This window comes from Cygnus atratus, chromosome 1 (genome assembly GCF_013377495.2).
Source record: "Cygnus atratus isolate AKBS03 ecotype Queensland, Australia chromosome 1, CAtr_DNAZoo_HiC_assembly, whole genome shotgun sequence".
NCBI classification, from domain to species: Eukaryota; Metazoa; Chordata; class Aves; order Anseriformes; family Anatidae; genus Cygnus; species Cygnus atratus.
Window position 1 is genome coordinate 9,080,410 of NC_066362.1, and position 23,207 is coordinate 9,103,616.

Sequence of the window (23,207 nt, forward strand, 5' to 3'; positions counted from 1 at the left end):
GTATTTTAGGATATCCCACTGAAAGATATTTACTAGTTCAATCAAAAATTATGTGAATGCTAAAAAAAAAACATTGGCTAAATTATTCAGTTTATGATGTGAGAGTTTCATCTGGATAATGATAGTGGTCTCTTCTGGTCTTGAAATCTAATAAAACATAATTTCTCCAGCTGAAATTTGGATCATGCCTTGATCTTCTTTGGCTTGCTTCTTTCTAGTGCCCTTTTACCTTCTGAAATGTAGGAATCACTTTTTGATTTTTATAGTACAGTAGTAACATATTCAGCCCTCATTTGTTTCCTTTTTCATACATGAAGTATGAAATATCTTAGTTTACCTTTTTCTAAATTCTCAAACTGTTCTTCAACATAGGATTTTTTTCACTATTCTCTATTCCAGCTTATCTTTTTATTTCTTTATTTTACAAAATGCTTTTAAACTTCCTCCCATCTTCCCCTCTATGTTATAACATTTTCTTCCATGTTAATAATTCCTTTATCATGTATTTCAGTGCTAAATTATGTTCTTTTCTGAGTCACATTTAACACAAAAATCAGCAAAATATTAAAACTGAATAAAATCATTCCCTTATTCTTCAGAAATCAGTTTTCACATGACCAATTAAACAGTAAAATTTATGTAATTTACATATTTAACTTAATTTTCAGAGTAAATTCCTTGAATAGTAATGTTTCATTTCCCATAGTCTGAATAACATAAAGGGAAGCAGGAATTTCAAGCAAGGAATTTTTTTTAGTCTTTGTTACCTGAACAGGATTTAAGTAACATCATTACCTGTAAAATGTAAATTATTATCCCTAACTAGCACTTTATCATATATATATATATTTATCAAATATATATATATATATTTCAAAATGGCTCTACCCATTTTACCATCTCTAAACCATGAAATCTCCAGGTAGTGGAACAAAAAGAAAAGAAAAAAATAATAATAATGAAACAAACTGTCTTTGTTGAGTAAAGTTGCACCACATGTGGAGGCTGAACCTTCTGATGAAGCAACTCCTTTCTTTTTCTGGCTCCTCTGTGTATCATCTACCCATTCTGTCTACATACCAACAGCTCACAGCTTTGGTTTGCAAACTGACTGACTACCATTTGGTGTAATCCTGAAGACTCAACTCAAAAAAAAAATAATAATAAAAAAAAAATCTTTTATTTCACAGAATATCAAAAAGCAGAAGCTGGTTCATTGTATTCAGTTTGTGGTTACAATAAAATGGCATAGACTCATTAATTTCAATGGTGTGTCAGTTAATACCAGAAGAAAGTGTGTTTCTTCATCAATAATGTACGACATTATAGTCATAAGTTCAAGAACATTATTCAGTAAATGTACTAATTTCAGATATAAGTCTGATATAGGCAATTTAAATGCATGCCTTCAGAACATTGCACTGGTATATCTCAAACCTATATCACTTGCATCCCAAAGTTTCCTTTTGATATCATAAAGAACTTAAGTAGCTAAAATCTGGAAAAAAAATGCATTAAATACTTTTGATGTAATATAAATTATCAATACCTAAAGACTAAATTAATGATTGGTATAAATAATCCCACCCTGATAATTCAATCTGAAGTTGACTACTTTTTTCTTACAAAGTCTTAGAATCATAGAACCGTAGAATCATAGAACCATAGAATCTTAGAATGGCTCGGGTTGGAATGGACCTTAAAGATCATCTAATTCCAACCCCCCTGCCATGGGCAGGGAGATATTTCACTAGATCAAATTGCTCAAAACCCCATCCAACCCTAATTTGAAACATTTCCAGTGACTGGGCATCCACAGCTTCTGGGGGCAACATATTCCAGTGTACTCCTCCTGTTCCTCCTCCACAGGTAGAGCTTATTCAGCCCTAAAACTGAGAAGGAAATAACCTTATCCCTTTTTCCATTATGCACAGAGAGACTGTAGACACCTAGTTTAAACTATGTACCTGTTTTGCAGATGGCTACATTTTGATGAGATGAATCCAGAGCTTAGAGCAAAAGAATGACCTCCACAGGATGATCTTATATGCTGATGACAAAGTCATGGGCAAATAAGTCTTCAAAGTTACTTATAAAGAGGGAAATAATTTCAGATAATAGTCTCATTCTTCCAAGCAAATGAAAGCTACTTCTCAGTATTGCAACTATACCTTTCATGGAACTGTTTTACACATTTTTTTATTATTTTAACTAGAGCAAATACCCATGCAATCAATCAATTCATATTGCAAGAATATCCAGAGGTCCTAATCAAAACTTAAACCACATACAATCATGTAAAATACAGCAATTATACCAGAATAGAGAATATCCATATGATTTGAAATACAAGTGCAGGTCTATTAGTTTAAGATAATTATGGCTGGCATTAAATATTTTCTGAACTGTATACAGAAATATTGCTTGTTACTTTGCCCCCTTAAATTCAGCAGAAAATAACCTGTACGGTTATAAAATGAACATCTGAGCCATTTGCTCACATCTGTGCCTCATCCTGCAGAGCATTTTGGTATACACAACTGCCTAGGACTGTTTTGATTATATTTATTTTGGAAAACCTACTCTTTATCACAGCAGTGTTACAGGAGAATCGGAACAATAAGTCCACCAAGAAGTCCATGTTGTGAAAACCAGGTGGTTAAAAGCTTTGATAAATTTAAAGTTGTGCTGCCATTAGTTCAATCATATCAAACACTCACATGTCCTTGTTTTCTTTGCTTTTATCTCAGTAAAAGGTTTGTAAATGGCCTTAGTGAACAGCTTTGTTTTTAACACTAGCCTGTCATGTGGACTCTAGGCATTAAATAACAAAAGGGAGTGGTGCTTCCTGTATCCCAGTGCATCTGGCATTCATGTATTCATAGCACCTTTAAGCATATCGATCTGATTTTTCTGCAGCTTGTAAAGACATTTGCAGTTTCAAATTTTTGCAATATTTTCCAAATGGATCATATATACATATTTAGTAATTGATAGGCATGACATTTGGTATCCTTTTCATGGACAGACAAATATGCAGAGATCTTAAAAATAAATTCAGCCCCCAGGAAAGCAGCGTGAACGTGAGGGTACTTGGAAACATCTCTTTAAATGGGACTTAGATATTACATTCCTTAGATGGCATTTTGGAATGTTAGATGGGAAAAGTGGTTTCATCACCCTCCTACAAGGGTGGATACTGGCAATTGTAGGCTATTAATATTAAACAGATTTATTTTTTGAGAAGTGGAGGTCTGGTCTCTTGGAGTACTCCCTAGTTTGCTTTGCTGACTGGGAGAAACACGACAAAAGGCAAATTTCACACCTTGGTCCTACTACACAAAAAAAATGAGCTACATGGTAAGTGTGAACAAAAAATATGAAGGAAGTGGGCTGATTTCTTTCTTTTCTTTCAAGAAATTCTAAGCATCTTTGAGAAGAGAAAGACAGAGTTAGTAGTTTTACATGAAAAGCTGGAGGGGTTTTAGAATAAATTGTTTTGCAATTCCAGATAAAAGTTATAGTTTTCATCTTAGCAGGTCTTGATCTATTTTAATCAGAGTTGAATTCTGGGAGTATGCTTACCAGTATTTAAAATATGTTTTATCACTATTTTAACTTTTAACACTTTAACTGACTCAATAATTGGCTCCCTTTGATAACTGTGACCTGTGACAGACAAATACAACACACACATGGATATTCTTTGAACTATAAACTATAGAAAAACAAATGAATTTTTCTCACCAATGTCATAATTAAAGAAGAAAAAATTGCTGTTGTTCAGAGAAGTTGATTGTTGTCATAAAAAGTGTAGTTAATTTTATAGTCAAGAAATGATATAATTGGGGATTGCTTCAGGGTCAGTTTTATTTTTTCGATTGTATCAGGCTAAAAATGGATGTTCATATGATGTCGTTCATGAAATAATGTATAATTGTTTCCTTATAGATTCATGTTCACAGTTTGTTTGTTTATCTTTGAAAATTGGATTTTTGTCCATGTGTTCAGTACTTTCAATACTTTTACTAAACTAACACAGGAGAAGCCAGATTTGCAACTGCAAATCCAGAGTGCTAAACTCAATGGCAAAAATAAGCTTTTCTAAGGGGCAGAAATTTTCCAGAAATTTCCTCCATTCAAACTTTGCTTGATTGCAAGTACTAGGTACAAAAATATTTTAAAAGTCATATATCTTAGGAATTTCACTTTTCTCTGATTAAAAGACATTTTTGTTACAAAAATTTTTGGCTTTTTTTTTTTCAAGAAATCTAATTTACTTTAATCTAACTGGTTTTCAGTGACTTTCTAGAAGTAATTGGAAAACACATTTTAGACACTGTTTTCTAATATTGTTTCATATTCAATAGAAACATCTGGGCTTAGCTCTTAGTTCTCTAGCTATAAATACTTATTGAAGCTTTCTCTGTTTGAACAAAAAACTTTCCTTTATACCCACTGCTCTGCCCCAAGCTGCCAAGCTCAAGCAGCCAATGACGTAGGACACAATTTTGTTGTACAGCCTGCTTCCAGGAGTGTTTACTTATCTTACATTTAGTAAAAAAAAAGTATATTATTGAATACCCCAGAAGTACATGAGTATGTATTACCACTACTATTCTTCCAATATAAACCAGAAGAAGATCAAAGAAAATCACCAAAACCCAGATTCTCTTCTTATGTGGAAAAAAGCTTGAGGCCTGTAGTTTTTTGAGACTTCAAAACCCTGGTGAACTAAAGCTCCTTGGCTGATGCCAGTGCCCAAAGAATAAGAGTAATTTAGAGCTATTCTCGATTTAGTGTTTCATTTCTTTTTGAAGTGACACACAAGTTCTCAGCACAAAAGGTCTTAGTTATTCATGTTCTTCTTTTGGGCTTCTATCAGGGATCTCTGATTCTCTGGTGCAGAAAAGGGAAAAGAAAAATCCTGCTAAGGAAAGTATATTACTATATATACTAAAATTACAATACTTTGTTTCTGCTGGTGTATTATGTTCTCTTAGGAAAAATAACTGGGTAGAGTGAAGTTCCCAGGGTGGAAAAATTATTCCTTCCTTGGAAATTACTTAGTCCATTTGGGGAAACAAGCTTTCAGAGTGAAAGTTGGTTGGCAGAGTAAAAAATCACAGCTAAGTCCTGCACTATTGAGTAGGATCACTGGCTGAGAGAAGCAGCAGGCAAAGGCAACCAGACATCAGAAAAGAGGAAGGAGATTTCCTCAGGGCCACAAAGATCTATGCCCAAATTGTTGCAACTCAAAGCTACTGAGTTGGCTAGAAACTAAGACCATCCCTGCAGAGAGACAGTAGAGTTGTATGTTATCCCCACCCACTTTTTTTTTTTTTTTCCCATTCTTTTTGACCAAGTTAGGGTGAGCTGTATTTATGGAGTTGTCCTAATGTGTATTCTAATTAAATCTGTCTTTCTTCAGGTTAAAAGTCTTTCAGTCTCTGGTGAGTTCACTGCAAAGGAATGGTCTCTGCAGATCTATCCCAAGGCACTAGCCAACTCTGAGTACTTCCAAAATGTTAGAGTCTTATTGTCAGAGCTCTGACTTGGTTTTTCTGCAAGAATAACTGTAGGTTGTATAGACATGTATATATGTTTTTACAATATTTATATTTACATCTACAATATGTGTAGATATAAAAATGTGCAAATTAACACATAAGCCTTAGGTAAACTCCCTTGGTTAAAGATAGCTTGACTGTAAAAGCAGAAAATTCAGTGCAGAACAATTTACTCTGCTTTTTATATGGTAGACCTGACTTACCTGCCTAGCTATGACATGAAAACAACCTTAAACCTTATGCTTTTTTCACATACACAAAAACAAATGCTATGCTTTTATTAGAAACATTGTTTTTCTCTATGCTGTTTTCACCCTAAAGCAATATATAGATAGATATACATACTTTTTTTTTTTTTTTTTTTTTTTTGTATGGCTATGCAAGATTGCACCCTGTGGACCTCTACTCATACTAAGTAACTCTGTGTAGCTGTGCACAGAATTTGCAATACGGTTAAGCTCCATGATCCTAGTTCCATAATAATGCTCTGTATTCACAATGTCATAGCAGTATGGGGTAGTAGTAGTGGGTGTCTGTTACATGAATGATCTATTTATCTGGTTTGAATTTTGTTTTAACTATTTGTTCACAGTAAATCAAGCATTCTTAACCAACCTCACTCAACATGCTTGGGCGGAAAGCCAGATTCCACCATGCTTACTGAGTACCACCTGACAGACCGCTTAATGCTTTGCAAATGGTAGTACTAGTTGCCTAGAAAGAGACTGCCCAGAGAGGTTTTAAGGTTTGTAGAATTTAACCCTCTAACAATACTAAGCAGAAACTAAGAATAGGTTTCTAAGCATCTAAAATAATATGATTTCTCATCTAATTACCTAATTTCCACTTATACCAACAAAAGAAAGTTGGCATATCCAAACATCGATGCAACAGGTGTCTGAAAGAGCTTTCTTTGTCATTGAAGAAAGGTAAATAGCTGAGACTTAAATATCAAACCTCAAATAGCTAAAATTTGAAGAGGTAAATCCAAGATACATGTCCATGGGACTGATGCATTCACTAAAGAGCTGCAAGTTGGTGGCACGAAGAGGGCAATAACAGCTATAAGAGGACTCCATATATGTTGTATGTATATGGTCAATATATCTTCCCTGTTCAGTACTGCTGCTTTTGGTCCATGACTGCATGTAACATATCAAAATGCTGTACAGATAAAATGATTCAAACTTTCTGAGGGAATGTGACTGCGATCACTTCTGTGCCCCTTTCTTTAAATTAGCATCTGTGACCCAGTTGCATAAGTAGTTTTTCTGGCCAGGATTGAAGACTCCTTCCTACTACCCCATTGTCATTTTTTTATGGAGCAGAGCCATTTAAGATGTGCTGTGTTTCTTTTTTCAAGGGTTGGGCCCAAAGCCTTTGACAAGTTTTGCATTTGCAATTGATTTGCTCCCTCCTGGGCTTGAGAATAACAAGCAATGGATAATATCGCAGGATCAGACATTTCATGATGAAATAATAAGGGTTGGATGAATTGACAGCTTTTCTCAATGTTCTAAAATGCTCATTAAGTTAGACATTGTTTAGATTTTTTGAGTGAAAAACTCATTTGCAAGCACTATAGTCAGAAGAAAAAAGAATTGTGTGAGATAGATATTGTGTGAGACGGATAAGTATAGTCAGACTGTAGCATTATTATCCTGGAGCAGATGAAGGAACCTAGCATCTCTCCCAGATAATACACAAAAGTGTTTTTTTTTGTTGTTTTTGTGTTGTTTTTTTTTTTTTTAATGATAAAAGAAGCTCTTTTCTCTTAGACTCCAGCTGTTTTTGTTGGACTCATGCTCTAGCAAATATCAGTTAAACTTTGTTCTCTCTTTCTGAAACAAAACTAAAGTTATTTTCAGTCTCAGTATTTCATAGTCTTTTGCAATGAAACAAACAAAAAACTGTAATGTCCCATGCATCAGTTGTGAAATGAAGACCCCATGGCACTTTTAGGAAGAATAGGTGAGTTAGTTCCAGTGCGGTTTTAACAATTATGTACTCTCTGGTTTGAACTGTCTTAACATTCATCTATAAAAATACTTTTCTTCACTGTCTTTAAAGTGCTGTGCTATGCTTCGGCTTGCTATTGAACTACTGCTGCCAATGCCAGACCAGCAGGGAATAAATAAGATGAGCAAAACTTTCTGAACAGAGCAGGCTGCTCAAAATAAATAAATATATAAATGAATAAATAAATAAATAAAATAAAATAAAATAAAATAAAATAAATCAGAACTTTTCAATTCTTTTTAGTTTATTCCCAAATTGCTTGTATAATATGTTTATAATGAAAGTATACGGACTTTAGTATGAAGATCATCTGCTAGTTATGCATTAGAACTATTAACTAACTATGGTTATGCATTAAAACTTTTTTTTTGTTGTTAGCATTTTTACCTCATTATCTACATTAGTTCTTTACAAAGGTAGGAGTTTTAAGAAATGACAGATCAGAACTGTTTCTGTAGTTCAGAAGTCTGTTCTCTCCTTTGGAGGGAAAAAAATCAGTCTGTTTCTAACAAAAGCCAAATTGAATATCTCATATCTTAATCTAAATTAATTAGGTAATCAGATACAGGTCAAAGTTCTGGGAGATGTACTCCAGCCTTCTGGTAGTGCCATTGTAATAGATCTATGGATCAGAACTATGAATAGGAATGGAGTCATTTGGAAATAATAATAATAATAATAATAATAATAAAAGTTATTCCTTGCCAAAAGAGAAAAACAGCAGAAATTAGATTGTTGTTTAATTGAAAGTACAGAGGTATAACTCAAGGTAAACCAAGGATATTTCATTCAGTACTATATAGAATGCTTAATTTTCCTCCTTGTTAAATTGATTTTAAAATGTAATGAAATTAAGTTTATTTTTCATTGTGTGTCTCTCAGTTTGCTTGGATCAATAGCAAAAATGTATTATATAAATAATAAATGCATGATAGGTTAATCTGGTTACAAAGTAAACTGAGTGGAAGGAGTAGCTGGGTTAAACCCTTTCAGGAAATAATGTGGCTTGCATCATAGTGGTAAACTCTACCGAAGACACACACTGCAAATGTCCTTCTGCATTCCTTTTAAGGACACAGACTCCAGAGAATTTGTTATTACATCATTACAAGTCATATTTTATGTTTTAAATATTTATAATATTATTTTATTGAAGCTTAATCTTCAGTTAGGACACAATGACTTTTTTATGTGCATCCATTTTCACAGCATTGTGTACACAGACTAGGCCTTCGGGGCAAGTTTTATTGTGCCAATGTAACATATGTTCCCAATAGGTAAGTGACACATGAAAGAAAATAATGTGATTTAATGTTTCAATTTTATTGCTTGCAATTTAACATATGGCAGTGAAGAAGATACAATCAATAAAGCTACATGAATGTGAAAGCACACAATAAAAGATACCTCAGAAGGAAGGTCTGATTTAAAGATTTATTGAAACTAACTAGTCAAATAATTCAACATAAAAATTGTATTTATGGTCTTGGTCTCATACTTTATTGGCAAGTTCCTAGTGAATGGTTAATCATTTTGTAAACTTCTTCCAAAAATCTTGTGCAAATTTTGCTCTTCACCCATTTCTTCACTCATTTCCATTGCACTTCTGTAAAGAAATCATAACCAAAACATTATTATTATTTTTTTTAATCTTCTGTATTTCACACACAGTATCCAGTAATATATCTTAAAACTTGTATCAGTTTTGGTCAAATACTGCCCCAAAAGCTGCAAAGCATGAAAAAAAAAAAAAGAGATCCAGAAACAGAACTTTAAAAAGTTTTTTTGTTTGTTTGTTTGTTTTTTTTTATCAAACTAAGAATGAACATTTTCTGAAAGTACTTAATACTTTGGGGAAAGCAAACTTTCATTTGATTTGGCAAAAATGTCCCATTTTACTGAAAAAGTACCATGAAAATCTGGAATTTTCCATTTCATTTGCTAAAAAAAATAAAATAAGAATAAGAATAAGAATAAAAATAAAAATAAAAATAAAAATAAAAATAAATAAAATCCGATTATTTTCCAAAATTAATGCTGTGGAGAGGTATTGCCATTTTAATGAAAAATATATATTTTCTATGAAATGACAGCTGTAAAAGAATTATGATGTCTTTAGTGCAAGGTTCCTAACAATTTATTAAGTAGTTCTGGAGCCAAAAACTTTTTGGGATTTGAAATACAATATTCAGAAACAAAATTTCAATTCCAAGCAGATGAATGTCTTATTTTGTAACTACTTACATGCAGTCAGTGTAATGAAGAACTAAAACTGGTGACCCAAAGGATAAAAAAAATGTGAATTCTCAGGAAATTATTCAATCTCTGAAGTTCATGAAGTTTTATTCATTAGGACAAAAGAAAGAGAAATCTTGAATTGGTCTTCTTTAACTTACACAGAGCTTAGATGTTGACTCTGAAAGGAGTAAGTTCTTTTCAGAAGCAGCTGAATGGCCAGTATTTACTGTATATTAAGAAAACAAAAACAAAAACAAAAAAACACTATTACAGGAGTTGCATCTTCTTTAATATTCCATGTGACTAATTTGGTTACAGTGTTTGCTTTTATTGAATATATCCTAGTTGTCACGAGGAATTGTTAGGATAGGATAATTTGTAAGACAACATAAAACTTCACTGCAATTTGTTTTCGCTTTTGTAATCAGCTTTTACTTCAGGGAAGGAGACAGATTTTCAGATCCATTTTCTCTTTTATTTGTGTTATTAATTTTATTTTAGAATGTTTATATGAATGTTTGGTACCTACAGTGACCTTCATAGTCTTGGAGGACACACCCATGTAGTTCAATAAGCATAAGTTCAATAGAGATCCCTGAAGAAGCAGAGTTATACAAGAGAGTAGCGTCGTGCCAGTCACATTTATCAGGTTGAAGACAGCCTCAGGAATTGCCTCCCTGTCTAATATTGGGTTTTCCTCCATGAATCTTCCTCATTAGCATGTTCCTATCAGCTAGACACGACCAAATTTCAACCTCACAGTAATATAGACATTAAGCCAAAGAATACTTAAATCACTGCAGGGTCTTGACATATGTGGAACTTATATATGAAATAAGCGTTGAACAAGCATATATTATTTCAGTTTCTTCATGCATTGTGGAACCTGATTCTCATGAATATACTATTCCAGTTTCCTCATGCACTGTAGTATCTGAATCCATGAACGTATTCCATTATGATCCCTGATTGCCTGTAAATGCCTCTTCAGTGATTATGTTGAACACATGGTACCTATTTGCTTTGTTGTCACATTTTATGGATTGTGAAGCTCCTTAGGATATGGCTTGTAATAAAAGTTCTATTTAAGAGATGATTGTAATTTTATATGAATATATATATAGAAAGAGAGAAAAGACACTTGTTAGATGTCATCTACATTCATGTGTGCATTTCCTGTCATTATGACATGAAGGATTATCCAAAACATTTGTAAAACCTGTGGGAGAATGGTAAAACTGTCATGAATTTCCATGAGGTTCCTGTTGCAACATAGCACTTTCTGTCTTCTGGGTTGAGGTGACACAACGACTGTCAGGTTCATTCATCCTCTTCTGTCTTCTATCCTGCTTCGTTTACCTTTGCCTCAGTGGTGGGATACAGAATATGAAATAAGTTTGGCACCAAGTAAGAGGTGTCATATACACCTCCTATAAACTGATGCAGCTGGAGTACTAGACCCATAAAACTGTAGTGTAGGGGTGCCATATGGAAAAAAGATTCCATAATCTGTGAAGCATTTGATCCCCATTTAACTTGTCAATATATATCTTCTAAGCTTACCACTGAAGATGGAAATCCTTTGTAACATAGTACTCATACACTTCAGATGACCACAGAAGACTAGAGCAAAACTAATCAGATAAAAATAATGTATACTTCCCCAAGCAAGTGTCCAGTAGGTTTCTGTATAAATTCTATGTGACTTGTTTTCCATCATGACACACCTACATACATTCTCTAGGTAGCAAAATTCTCCAGCTACTGGCTAAAAATAAGTCCACGGTACCGTGGTAACTGCCTAACATTGCAAAGAATGTTGCCTTTTGGAACTTAAAAAGCCACCAGCAAAAACTTCTTTACAGTGGTTCAGCCTTCCTTACAGCCTTCCTTAAAGTGATATAATTAAAGCAAAGACATCTGCTTATTTGTCATCAGAAAAGAACCTTCTCTGTCTCTCTTAGCATAATTAAATTGGAAGTCTTTCATTACGTTATTGTGCTTACCCCTACATGTCTTCAAACATTGCTTCCCAAAAAATTATGAGTTTGACTAAAAAACTGACCTGCCTTCACGTGCTAGCAACCTGAAAGACCAAATTTAAAGAATGTTATTTCATTACAAACATCTGTACATGATGGGCCTTATAAGATATATGAAGGAAACGGCTGAAAACTGAAGCCCTCAACAATTAAGTCACCAGCCCCAAAATGCTGACTGCCTGATAGCTGCTGTGAGAGTGCCCAGGCTGTCCAACCAAAAACCACCTCAGCTATTTACCCCATGTGACCAAAGCCACAACTATGGGAAACAGCTTTACAGAAATTCTTTTCAATACCCTCCCTTTTCCACAGCCCTTGCCAGCCTTCTACACAGTAGGATCCCTGGAAAGGAGCTCCAAATCCTCTCCTTCCTGACATATCCATGATGAACAGCTGCAACTCCTTAGGCACTGAATGCAGCTGCCTTGAGCTGTGCCATTGAAATAATCCAAAAAGACAGCAAAAATGGAAATACATTATTGAGTGTATGGTTAGTGGTCTTCATGCATCAGCTAGATGGGTGGCTTCCAATTCATGTTGCTGAGGCTGCTGGAAATCATGCAAGAAACACAAGTCTGGTTCTTTTTTTTAGTGTTTTAGTTCTGGAGTTATTTCTGGGTAAGGAGAAAGTGAAGAAGACCAAACACGATTCTAATGTTCCCTTCTCTTCCTTCTTGGCTAAATTCTTAATTTATATTATTACTAAGCTTTTACTGCCTTCAGGGGCACTCAGTCCACATCCAAGAGACCAGTTTTGTGGTCATGAATATAATGGTTCACTGCTGTTTGACGATATCTGAAGAAGTACAGATACCGAGAGTAGAAAAAGCTCATTAGCATGGATTTCTATTCAGGCTAATTAGTAGGCAGCTGAGAAGCAGGTTGTATTTAGCTGAGAAGACCACTTTATGAACATGATCCAGCACCTGAGGTAGTTTAAAGAGGACACTGCATTGTGTTGTTGATATATCCTAAATCAGATTATGTTATGATTTGATTTACTGGTTAAGAAATACTTGAATTTAGTTATCATAACTTCCCTGCACTTAGCTAAGTGTTTAACAGCATATCTGGGCAGGCTTAAGCCTGTATGATGTTTTATGAAACTCCAAGTTGGCTGGGTGCTTCCTGTGAGGCCTACAGCAATTCCTACCACCAACATTGCAAGGAAATAAAAGACAACTGTGTGGAGAAAAAAAAAAAAAAAAAAAAAAAAAAGGATAAAAGTTATTTGTAAAAAACAGTGCCCCACAGTGTTCTATTCATGGCACAAAATGATCCATCTGGGAAACCTTTGCATGATTATTGCTTGAAAACATTCTTCTTATCTGATCAAGTGTTTCTTAGGAATTTCTTCATAGACTGGGGTCATGAGACTGTTTCAGAAAGACATGATGCTGCCTGGTGCTGAGAACTGCAGTCCCAGTCCAGAAAAATGTTTGGCTCTAAGCAAGTTGGCAGCTCCTTTATTAACATATGTGAATGGTATCATGATTTCAGAAGTTAAGCAAGGGCTTAAACAATTTTGTTTTGTGTTGCTTTCCTATTTCTATGAAGCAGGCAGAAGTTTTCAGTGTATTTTCTACAGCTTATTTTACACTTTCCTCTGTTCCTGGCAAGAGCTTGTGACTCTTGTAGTTCCAATTTCCTCTTGAAATTCATGAAGTATAAAATATCACACTGTATATAGTTAATTTGCTCTTCACTTGCTAAAATACCTACTCCTAAGAAAACCTTAGAAGTTATTCTCTAGCAGGCTTAAGTGGGAATAGGCCAGCAGCCTCCCAGCTTAAAACTGGCAGTGAAAAGAAAAAAAAAGAAAAAAAGAATCTAGTGTCATTTTTTTGAGAATGTAGGTACTTCCACAGTGTACCTACACTTTTCTTCCTAACAAATTGGCACTGGGAAATAAGAAGGCAACAGATAGATATATATATATCTTTATATGTATAAATATATATAAAATATATATATATTTTTTCATTTAGAAAGTTTTCATGAGGGAAATAGAAGGAGACTATATGTGACGTATTGGTATATACTGCAATTTTTTTGTTAAATCTGGGCAAATGTAGAGTTCACATTGGAAAATTAATAAATTTTAATTTCAGTTATCTAGGGAAAGTACTCTTTCTTTGTTCTGTCTCCACTATGCTATTAGCTTTTCATCTACACCAAATGATAGTAGTTACCAAACAATGCAGTAAATTAAAATAGACCCTTCATCTCCCCTCATCTCTAGAACAAATTATTACAGAACTAAGTTTGGGCAACCAGGCTTTCTTCAGGATCAGTATGACAGAATCAAAAACCTATGAAGTTCATTGATGTGCCCTGACTTTTTACAAATAGACATGCACAGTGAATATGAAAACTACATTTAAATTTATCAGGGTACTGTGAACCTGTGTTTCAGCCTGGTAGTGAACACTGGATTCAGGCACAGGCTCATATACTTCATTAAGAAACCTGTAATTCTGCTTGTTAAGCTGAAAGCAAGTAAAAAATGTATTTGCTACATCTGGGTTGCAAGATGAAAGCATACGATTCATGATTAACTATGCATCTGTCTTTGATAGGAGACAACAAGCAATAACTTGTTCTCACCGTATATAGCACCTTCCAGATGAGAAATGCACAGTGGTCTGCAAATTCAGGGCATCTTCGTAACACTTCAAAGAGTTATTTCTTCCTTGAGAGATATTATTATCTCTATTTTACAGCTGAAAAAAATGGAGGAATGACTAGCTACAGTCAATCTTTTCAGCCATTAGTTCCATAAATAATTCCTGCTTGTGTGTCTTAAAGTTTTATTCTGGCACCTGTCAGAGTAATATCCAAGCTCCTCCTATATTAACTCAAGATGTTGGATGTATTTCAGCTTGACATCTATAATTAGTGCCTAAATAAGTAGAATTCAAGCCATCTGCGGTTGTTCATCATTAAGCAATCAGGACACAGTTTAAAGCACTTACATTTACATTTAGAAATCTTCTGATACAAATGTAAGTGAAAGAGGGAAGTTCTGGGAGTGGCTCAGAACGTCTGAGCCTGCAACCGTCAAGTACAAGGTCATTCTTTCTTTTGAAAGAAAGGATGCAACAGTGTGTAGAATTGTACAGGAAAATGATGGAGTATTAGGAATGTTTGCAAGTGATTTCAAAAAAAAAAAATTTGTTATCAAGTATCTATCTTGTTCTCCATTTTGGTAGGGAACATGGTGAATGAAAAAGCAAAATCAATTTTGACATTACACTGAACACTAAGATTCTATTTATCAATTCTTCTTGCAATGATACTTCTAGGGTAACCTGCAGGGTCAAATGAACATTACACACAAAAACATTATTAACATACTTACAATTAAAGATATTTACTGATGAAAGAAACTAACAATATATTGCACTTTGAAATGGAACACTTAACTACTGGAACCATACAGTGGAATCCAAGGTTCTCATACAGATAATAATCCCTAACAGCTACCTAACACTTTTTTATCTTGCAATAGTTATCAAAGAAAAAGTAAATTTTTGAGGTTCCAAGGGGTAGTTTGGTAACGTAAATTGCTCCAAGCCAATTCTGTAAATATATTATTAGTGAAATCCCATGAATACTTTCACAAAGATGTGTGTGTTGGTGATGTAAATAAAAATACCTTTTATTCTACTAATTAAAATCAGTAGCTAAACCTTGCTAATCCACCTGAATTATCATATCAGCGTGTTGCTACTAGTTTCCTGCTTTGTTTGTTTGCTTTGCTATGTTGTTTTTGTTTGGTGGTGGGTTTTGTTTGTTTGTTTTGGAAGATGTGATACATGGCAAATGTTTTTTAATACATTTCATGGAACCATAGAAATGCTAATTAGAAGGAAATTCTGGATGTGTCTAGTCCAGCTTCCTGCTCAAAGTGGGACTGTTGCCAACACTAACCTTATGGCGAGGGGTTTTTTTTTGCCCCTGAAAGTTTAATCTGAGACTCTTAAACTGCAATTTCTGTTGCTTGCCCCTTGCTTTGCTGTTTACTACTACCAAGAAGCGTCTGGCTCTTCTGTCATTGTAACTTCCATTCATCTCCTGTTGTTTCTGTTGTTGAGCCTACTGCTGGGGCTGTAAAACTGTTGAGTCTTTCTTTTACTGAATGTAGTACTATCACAGCATTTAAAAGAAAATATCCCTTTCCCACCAATTAAGTTATAAACATGATTTAATATACTTTTATATGAACATGCAAGTACATACACATAAAATTCTTTTAGATTTGTATAATATATATCTTTCTGACAATATTGAAAGTATATTTAATTTTAACCTGAAGTAGTCATTTCTTCTTGCTTACGGCGATGTCAGAATTGTACATTTTCATTCACATCCTTCTTTCATATATATATTAGAATTGAAAACTACATACGCATGTAAATATGCACACATAAACATGCATATGCTCATTCCATATGCAGTGCAGACGTACCACAGTTTGAAATATTTTATTCAGGAAACAACTGAAGAATGGGATCTGTATATTTTTTTCCTCTGACAAGGTTGCTTCTCTGGCCTGTGCAAACTTTTGGCTTCGAAGTCACCCATGGAAACATTTAAGTATTTGTGACTACAGTGGGAATCCTTTTCCTCTGGGCAAACAGATTTTTTGACTTGAGATGGACATCAGCCATGCAGATCAGATCCAAAGAAGGATTTGAGGAGACTAAAACTTCCACTTACTGCATGTTGGATCCAGAATTTTAATTTAACCCATTACAAAGATAGGGACTGTATATGAAATACATGTACTGATCCATCTGGATGTTATTTGCATCTGTGATTTAGTTAAGGGTCTCATTTACATTTTATATTTGAATTCAAGAAACTCTTTAAAACACTCAGCTAAGGTACCATTGGGATGGAGAAATCATTCCATGAGAATAGTCTAAAAAGTCACTGAAGCAAAATTGTAAAATGAATTAAGATTGTTCATGGCATTACAGAGAAAAGTTTTTTGAAAATGAGAAAAAAAATATCAGAACAAAAGCTAGTTACGAAATATGATGCAGAGCATACTTTCTAGGTATGGCAAAAAAAAAAATTGAAATCTTTAGGTCCTAAAACACATATTTATTTCTTGAAATAAGACTAAGCTTTTCTTACAAGTTCCTCCCCTTTTCCCCCCAGCTTTGTTTTTTGTTTGTTGGTTTGTTTTTGTTTTATAGATGAATGCAAAACATAATCTAATTTTTTGTTTATTCATGGGGACAGTAAAGATCTTTGTTGTTGTTGCACAAAGCCAGATATCATTGGAAGTTATAAAAATATTCTTGTCTGGAGTCCAGAGGCTACTTTATTAAATGCTGATGGAGGGAAAAATATATAAGGAGAATCATTTTAACATATATAAGGATTTATTCCACTATAGAGGAGGAGGATGATAATATACCTACCTTCTCAACAGCAGAGTTTACTTTTCTTCAGCACCATAAAGAAGATTAATAATTTTATTCCCATTTTACAGAGGGAGTATTTAACTCCAAGAAAAACAAGTCCTAATTACATTACAGAAATTGTCTATAGTCTTGAGATTAAATATAACCATATCATATATGCCATGAGATAAAATATATTGTTAGCATTGTTCTTTAACCTTGCTTATTCTTAGACACTGTCAGTAAAAAGACAGTAAAAGCCACATTTGCTATATTATTTACTGCTGCAATAAAAGGTAGTAGTTAATTCCTGGGAAAAAAAAATAGTTTTAAAGGATAATAGTATAAATCCAGGAGTGGCCTCAAGTATATGACAATCATGTGACATAACATGACAGTACCTAATAATACTATAATTGCTCTAAGACAAAAGGACAACTTGTGGTTTGCAGTGGCAGGCTTATGTCTTGCAAAGGTCCTTGGAGTGACTCATGAGATCCTATAGAAAACCTAGACTAAATGTTTAATTTAAAACCCAGAAGTTGTTTTTTTTTTTTAATAAGTATATTTTTTATTTTGGTAAGTATAAAATGTCTGTGTATATCTACTATGCACATCCCATGCTCCGTCAGTCCAGTGGATGTTACTCATGCCAACAGCAGCACATTTTAGCATGTAGTGTGAGTTGTCCATTGGTCTTCAGATTCTGAGATTAAAGATGCTGCCTGCGTAGATGGATATCCTTACTTACAGCTATTATATTAGATTTACACTATAAATTGTTGAGTATAATAATATGATTGCAAAAGTTTTTATAATCTCAACATTAACATTGGAACTGTTCCATAGGGTTATTTTTTGTGGGGACAGACAACTATTTAAAAGGAACTAAGATTATAATTTCAGCAGGATCATTCATAAATTACGACCATTACATGGTAGATACTGCACCAACTCAGAGCAAAATGAGCAGGGTACCCTAGGGGTCAGTACCAGGTCCAGTCCTGTTTAACATCTTCATTAATGATCTGGATGATGGGGTAGAGTGCACCATCAGTAAATTCACAGATGACATAAAGTAGGGGGTGTGACTCACTCACCAAAGGGCTGTGCTGACATCCATACCTCAACAGGCTGGAGAGAGGGGCTGACAAAAATCTCATGAAGTTTAACGAGAAGTGCAGAGTCCTGCACCTGGGGTGGAACAACCCCAGGCACCAGTACATGCTGGGGCCACAAGCTCTTCAGAAAAGGACTTAGGAGTACTGGTGGGCACCAAGTTGAACATGAGTCAGCAATGTGCCTTTGCTGCTAAGAAGGTTAACAGCATTCTTGATTGCATTAGGCAGAGTATTGTCAGCAAGTTAGTGGAGGTGATCTTTCACCTCTTCTCAGTGCTGATAAGGCCATACCTGAAGTGTCCAGTTCCGGGTCCTCCAGTACAGGAGACATGGACATACTGGAAAGAGTCCAACATAAGGCCACTAAGATGATCAGGGGACTGAAGCAACTCTCCTATGAAGACATGCTGAAAGAATTGGGACCATTCAGCCTGAAGAACAGGAGGCTTAGGGGGATCTTATCAATGTCTATAAATGCCTGAAGGGAACGTGCCAAGAATATGTGGCCAGGCTCTTTTCAGTGTTGTCCAGTCACAGTACAAGAGGCTATGGGCTCAAACTGGTACACAGGAGGTTCAATCTAAACGTCTGTAAGCACTTCCTTACTATGGGGCTGACTAAGCACTGCAACAGTTTGACCAGAGATGTTGTGGAGTCTTCCTCACTGTAGATCTTCAGAAACCATCCGGATCTGCGTGGTGGTTTTACCCAGCTGGACAGCTGAACTCCACCCACAACCACTCTCTCATTCCCCCTCCTAAAAGGGAAAGGAGGATAAAATATCATAAAAGGGGCTCAAGAGTTGAGATATGGACAGGGAGATCACTCAACAATTATCATGATGGGCAAAACAGACTCAGTGTAAGGAAATTAGAGAAATTTATTGCCTATTACTAACAAGCTAGAGAACTGAGAAACAATAAAAACAAACTGAAAACGTCTTCCCCTCATCCACCCTCTTCCACCTCCTCCACCTGAGTGGCACAGGGGAATGGGGGTATAGGGGCTGTGGTCTGTTTACAGCACTTTATCTCTGCAGCTCCTTCTTGGTCACTCCCTGCCCCTGCTCCACGTGGGGTCCCTCCCACAGGATGCCGTCCTTCCCAAACTGAGCCTGCGGGGGCTGCCCACAGGCAGCAGCTCTTCAAGAACTGCTCCAACATGGTTCCATACCATGGGAGCAAACTGCTCCAGCACGGGTCCCTCACGGGCAGCAGCTCCCCCCAGGTCCCCTGCTCCTGCATGGGCTCCTCTCCACAGGCTGCAGCTCCGGCCTGGGGCCTGCTCCTGCGGGGGCTCTCCATGGGCCGCAGCCTCCTCCAGGCCACAGCCACCTGCTCCACCGGGGACTCCTCCACAGGCTGCAGCGTGGAGATCTGCTCCATGTGGGACCCATGGGCTGCAGGGGGACAGCCTGCTCCGCCAGGGGCCTCTCCACAGGCCGCAGGGGGACTGCTGCTCTATGCCTGGGGTACCTCCTGCCCTCCTTCTGCACTCACCTTGGTGGCTGCAGGGCTGGTTCTCACTCCTCACTCTCCCAGCTGATGTTGTGCAGCAGTGTTTCTTCCCTTTCTTAAATATGCTGTCACAGAGGTGCAAATAATGTCATTCACTGGCTTTGCTCTGGACAGTGACAGGTCCCTTTGGAGCTGGCTGAAACTGGCCCTTATCTAGCATGGGGCAGCTTCTGGATTCTTCTCACAGAAGCCACCCCTGCAGCCCCCGATACCAAAACCTTGCCACGTAAACCCACTACAACATGGCACTGGGCAACCTGCTCTGGATGTCCCTGCAGAGCAGGGGGTTAGACCAGATGACCTCCAGAGGTCCCTTCCAACCTCAACCAGTTTATGATTCTGTGATTCTTTGAAAAAGACAGTTTCTTCTCCAAAGATATAGAAATCTAAATACAAGAAATAACATAGAGATGGGAGGCTTCAAGGGAACAATTAAGAAATACTAATTAGCAGTATGACCAGTAGTTCAGAAAATACTGTTTGCATACATAACAGCATTTTTTTATGAGTTCTGGGCAATGAAGTAACTTGCTGTCTGAAAACATCAGCAAATAATATTTATTAGCAGGAGCCATGCCTGCTAATTACCACACTTTATCTTATCTGTGATATATCTGAGATAAATATATAGAGATATAATATTTAATCAATACATACCTCAGCACAAAGTGAGAAATTAATTTCTCTCTCTTTTTTATTATTTTTTTTTTATATTGTGTCTTCTATACTGGCTTTATCCTAGTGTTCACTTAAAATTTCAAATACTGGCATGGGTATTTTCAAGAGAGGGCAGTGACGTTTATAAAACTGGGGAAAAAAAAAAAAAAAAACACACACTTCTTCAAAATCCTTGAAATAGATAGAGGGAGCACCTGTAAATAAAAAATAAATATTTAATCTGGGTGTCTATAAGAGTAAGATCATGCCATGAAAATAAATTAAATGGAACATGGAAAAATAGATATTGATTTAAATATTGATAAAAATACAGATAGGCATATATTGTTATAAAGTCTGGTCAGGGATAATTTCAAGAATGGCTTGACTTTTAAAAATTAATTTTGTTGTTTTGCCAAGATCAATAAGGCCTTGAGTATGCATGACTCTTATTTAATAATAATAGTAAAAAAAACCTACGGCATCTAACTTTTATAAGTACTTACAGTCCAACTTTGTGACCTTTCCTTCACTTCCAATGCATTTATCTTCTAAGGTGATTCTGGCTTTTGTCTCGTAACTCGTTTTATACCAATTTTAGTTTTGGCATGCCTAAATGTACTGGTGCATAATAGATGGATTTCCTCTTGCATAACTTAGAAGCGATTCAGTTCTATAGGTTTGTCTTTGCGTACTAGCTATATAGCAGAGCAAGGAGATTATCTAAATTTTTATGACATTCACTCCAGTAAGCTTTTATGTAGTGAACAGAGTTAGGAAATACAGGGGAAAACTGCAGACAAAAGCAATGGCCAAACACTTTATTTCCCTGTTACATACTACATCCAATGGGTTAAATTCATGAAAGATCACTGTGTGCAGAAAGGATGTTGCATCATTACCTGATTGAATTCCCACCAGAAATAATGTCAATATGAAGAGGAATGTGGGGAAGAATAAGTTAGAAAAGCCAGAGATGAAGTCATCCCCTCCTTCAGGCATTTCATGGAGACAGTGAAGAAAGAAGAACATTTCTTGCAGGAGCCTTCTGATAATAAGAGACAGTTACCTCTAGAAGGGGGTTGAGGTGGACGGAGTAAGTGTCTGTGTCTGTTCACTGGATACAGAAATTTCTTTGGAAGACAAGGGCATCTATATTAGGCTAAGTTGAAGGTTCAGTGCTTTGTGACATGCATCACAAAGCATATGTTTCATATGGGTCTGTTGCATGAGGAGTAGGAAATACTGGTCTGGCCTGGGAATAGAAGTAATTCTTTCGTATAGTATCAGCATGTTATCAATAAATAAATAAAAGATGTTCATTATTTTATTGCAGGATATTTTTACAAATAAATTAAATTATATAATATGGCATGTTGCATCCTGCAAAATGTTCTTGCTTAGAACTGGTAGGACAGGGTCTCAGGGAAGATTTGTTTTAGTACGTCAGAAAGTCTGAAGGCTCAAAGGCTTGAAGTGAAGGTCTGTAATATTTTTTGAAGGAACTTCTGTGTTGGACAGTGTGTTCCTCTCCATCAAGTGGTTACTACATATTCTGAGGGGTCTGCAACTGAGTGAGAGAAGGACACATTCTCAGCTTGTGTAGCTGGCACAGCTATGCTGCAGTGACACCGATCCAGAGCGACCTTGGAGAAACTGAACACAAACATAAATTTTAGGAGTGTCTGAGTGGGAGTAGGGTGCTTCACTGCACTCACCCTCTATATTTTAAGTCATAGAGCTGAAAACACTCAAAAAAAAAAAAAAAAAAAAAAAGAGCCACAATATTCAAATATTTCAGTAAAGATTTAGATTTCCTGGGGTTTATTTCCAGCTGTTAGACCAACAAACTCCTACTGGCCTGTGAGCTAAAGCAATAAAAACAGCACTTACACAACAGGCAGACGTTAGGTACTGATGCTTATTTCTTCCATTATACTTCAAATGCAATCATTCCAGGCACAAACAAGCTACCTGAATTGTAGTTGTCTGCATTTAGTAACAATAGTCTTATCTCAATATTTTACAGGTAGTTGCGCCCACATACAGCTGCTGTTATGTCTCTTGACTGACAGCTTGCTTCAGAGTTTAATGTTCTTCTAAGGCCCCATGACTCAAAGGACCACAAGTAAACTGAGATCTTTTCACTGGGCTCCTTGAAATCTGAATATCTGACCTTCATTTCCAGGTTGCTGATGAGGATTTCTTCACCTTCCTGTGCCACATAGGGTGCATCCACCCTCTGACTACACTCACTTCCAGTCCACAGGTGGCTGTCAAGACTGAGCTGTGTATATTACAGGGTAAGGTGCATAGAGATGCTCTTCCTTTTTTTTTTTTTTTTCTTTTTTCTTTTTCCGTGGGGGAGAGAAAGAAATTACCTAGGTGTGTAGTTCTCAGCCTGTGCAGAGAGGGAAGGACAGCATGTAAGATTATCTAAAAACAGGGCTGCCATCAGATCCATCCATTGCCAGAGCATGTCAGTAAGGATTATTCAGTCTTAGTGCAGCAGTTTGCACAGCTGCTTGAACAAACCATCTTCCTACCTATGGCTTTTGGGGAGTTGTGGAGAACTCCAGTAGGGAAAATAAACATCTGTGGCATTCATTGAGGAAGTGTGCCTCTT

General features: G+C 36.0%; 1 protein-coding gene and 1 long non-coding RNA gene across 3 annotated transcripts in view; one reads left to right on the forward strand and one right to left on the reverse strand.

Moving 5' to 3' along the window:
• The window catches only part of SEMA3A (semaphorin 3A), a 328,521-nt gene that overhangs the window by 56,738 nt on the left and 248,576 nt on the right, over window positions 1-23,207 (forward strand). For both annotated transcript variants that reach the window (XM_050713415.1, XM_035549396.2), the window contains exon 2: window positions 22,770-22,884. The gene's annotated coding sequence lies outside the window, so the exon portion shown is untranslated. The remainder of the gene's footprint in view (window positions 1-22,769; window positions 22,885-23,207) is intronic.
• Window positions 9,012-11,558, reverse strand: LOC118249442 (uncharacterized). The gene is made up of 3 exons (XR_004779050.2): window positions 11,047-11,558; window positions 9,986-10,053; window positions 9,012-9,195 (listed from the first exon to the last, which is right to left on the reverse strand). It is a non-coding gene; the product is annotated as an uncharacterized LOC118249442 (long non-coding RNA).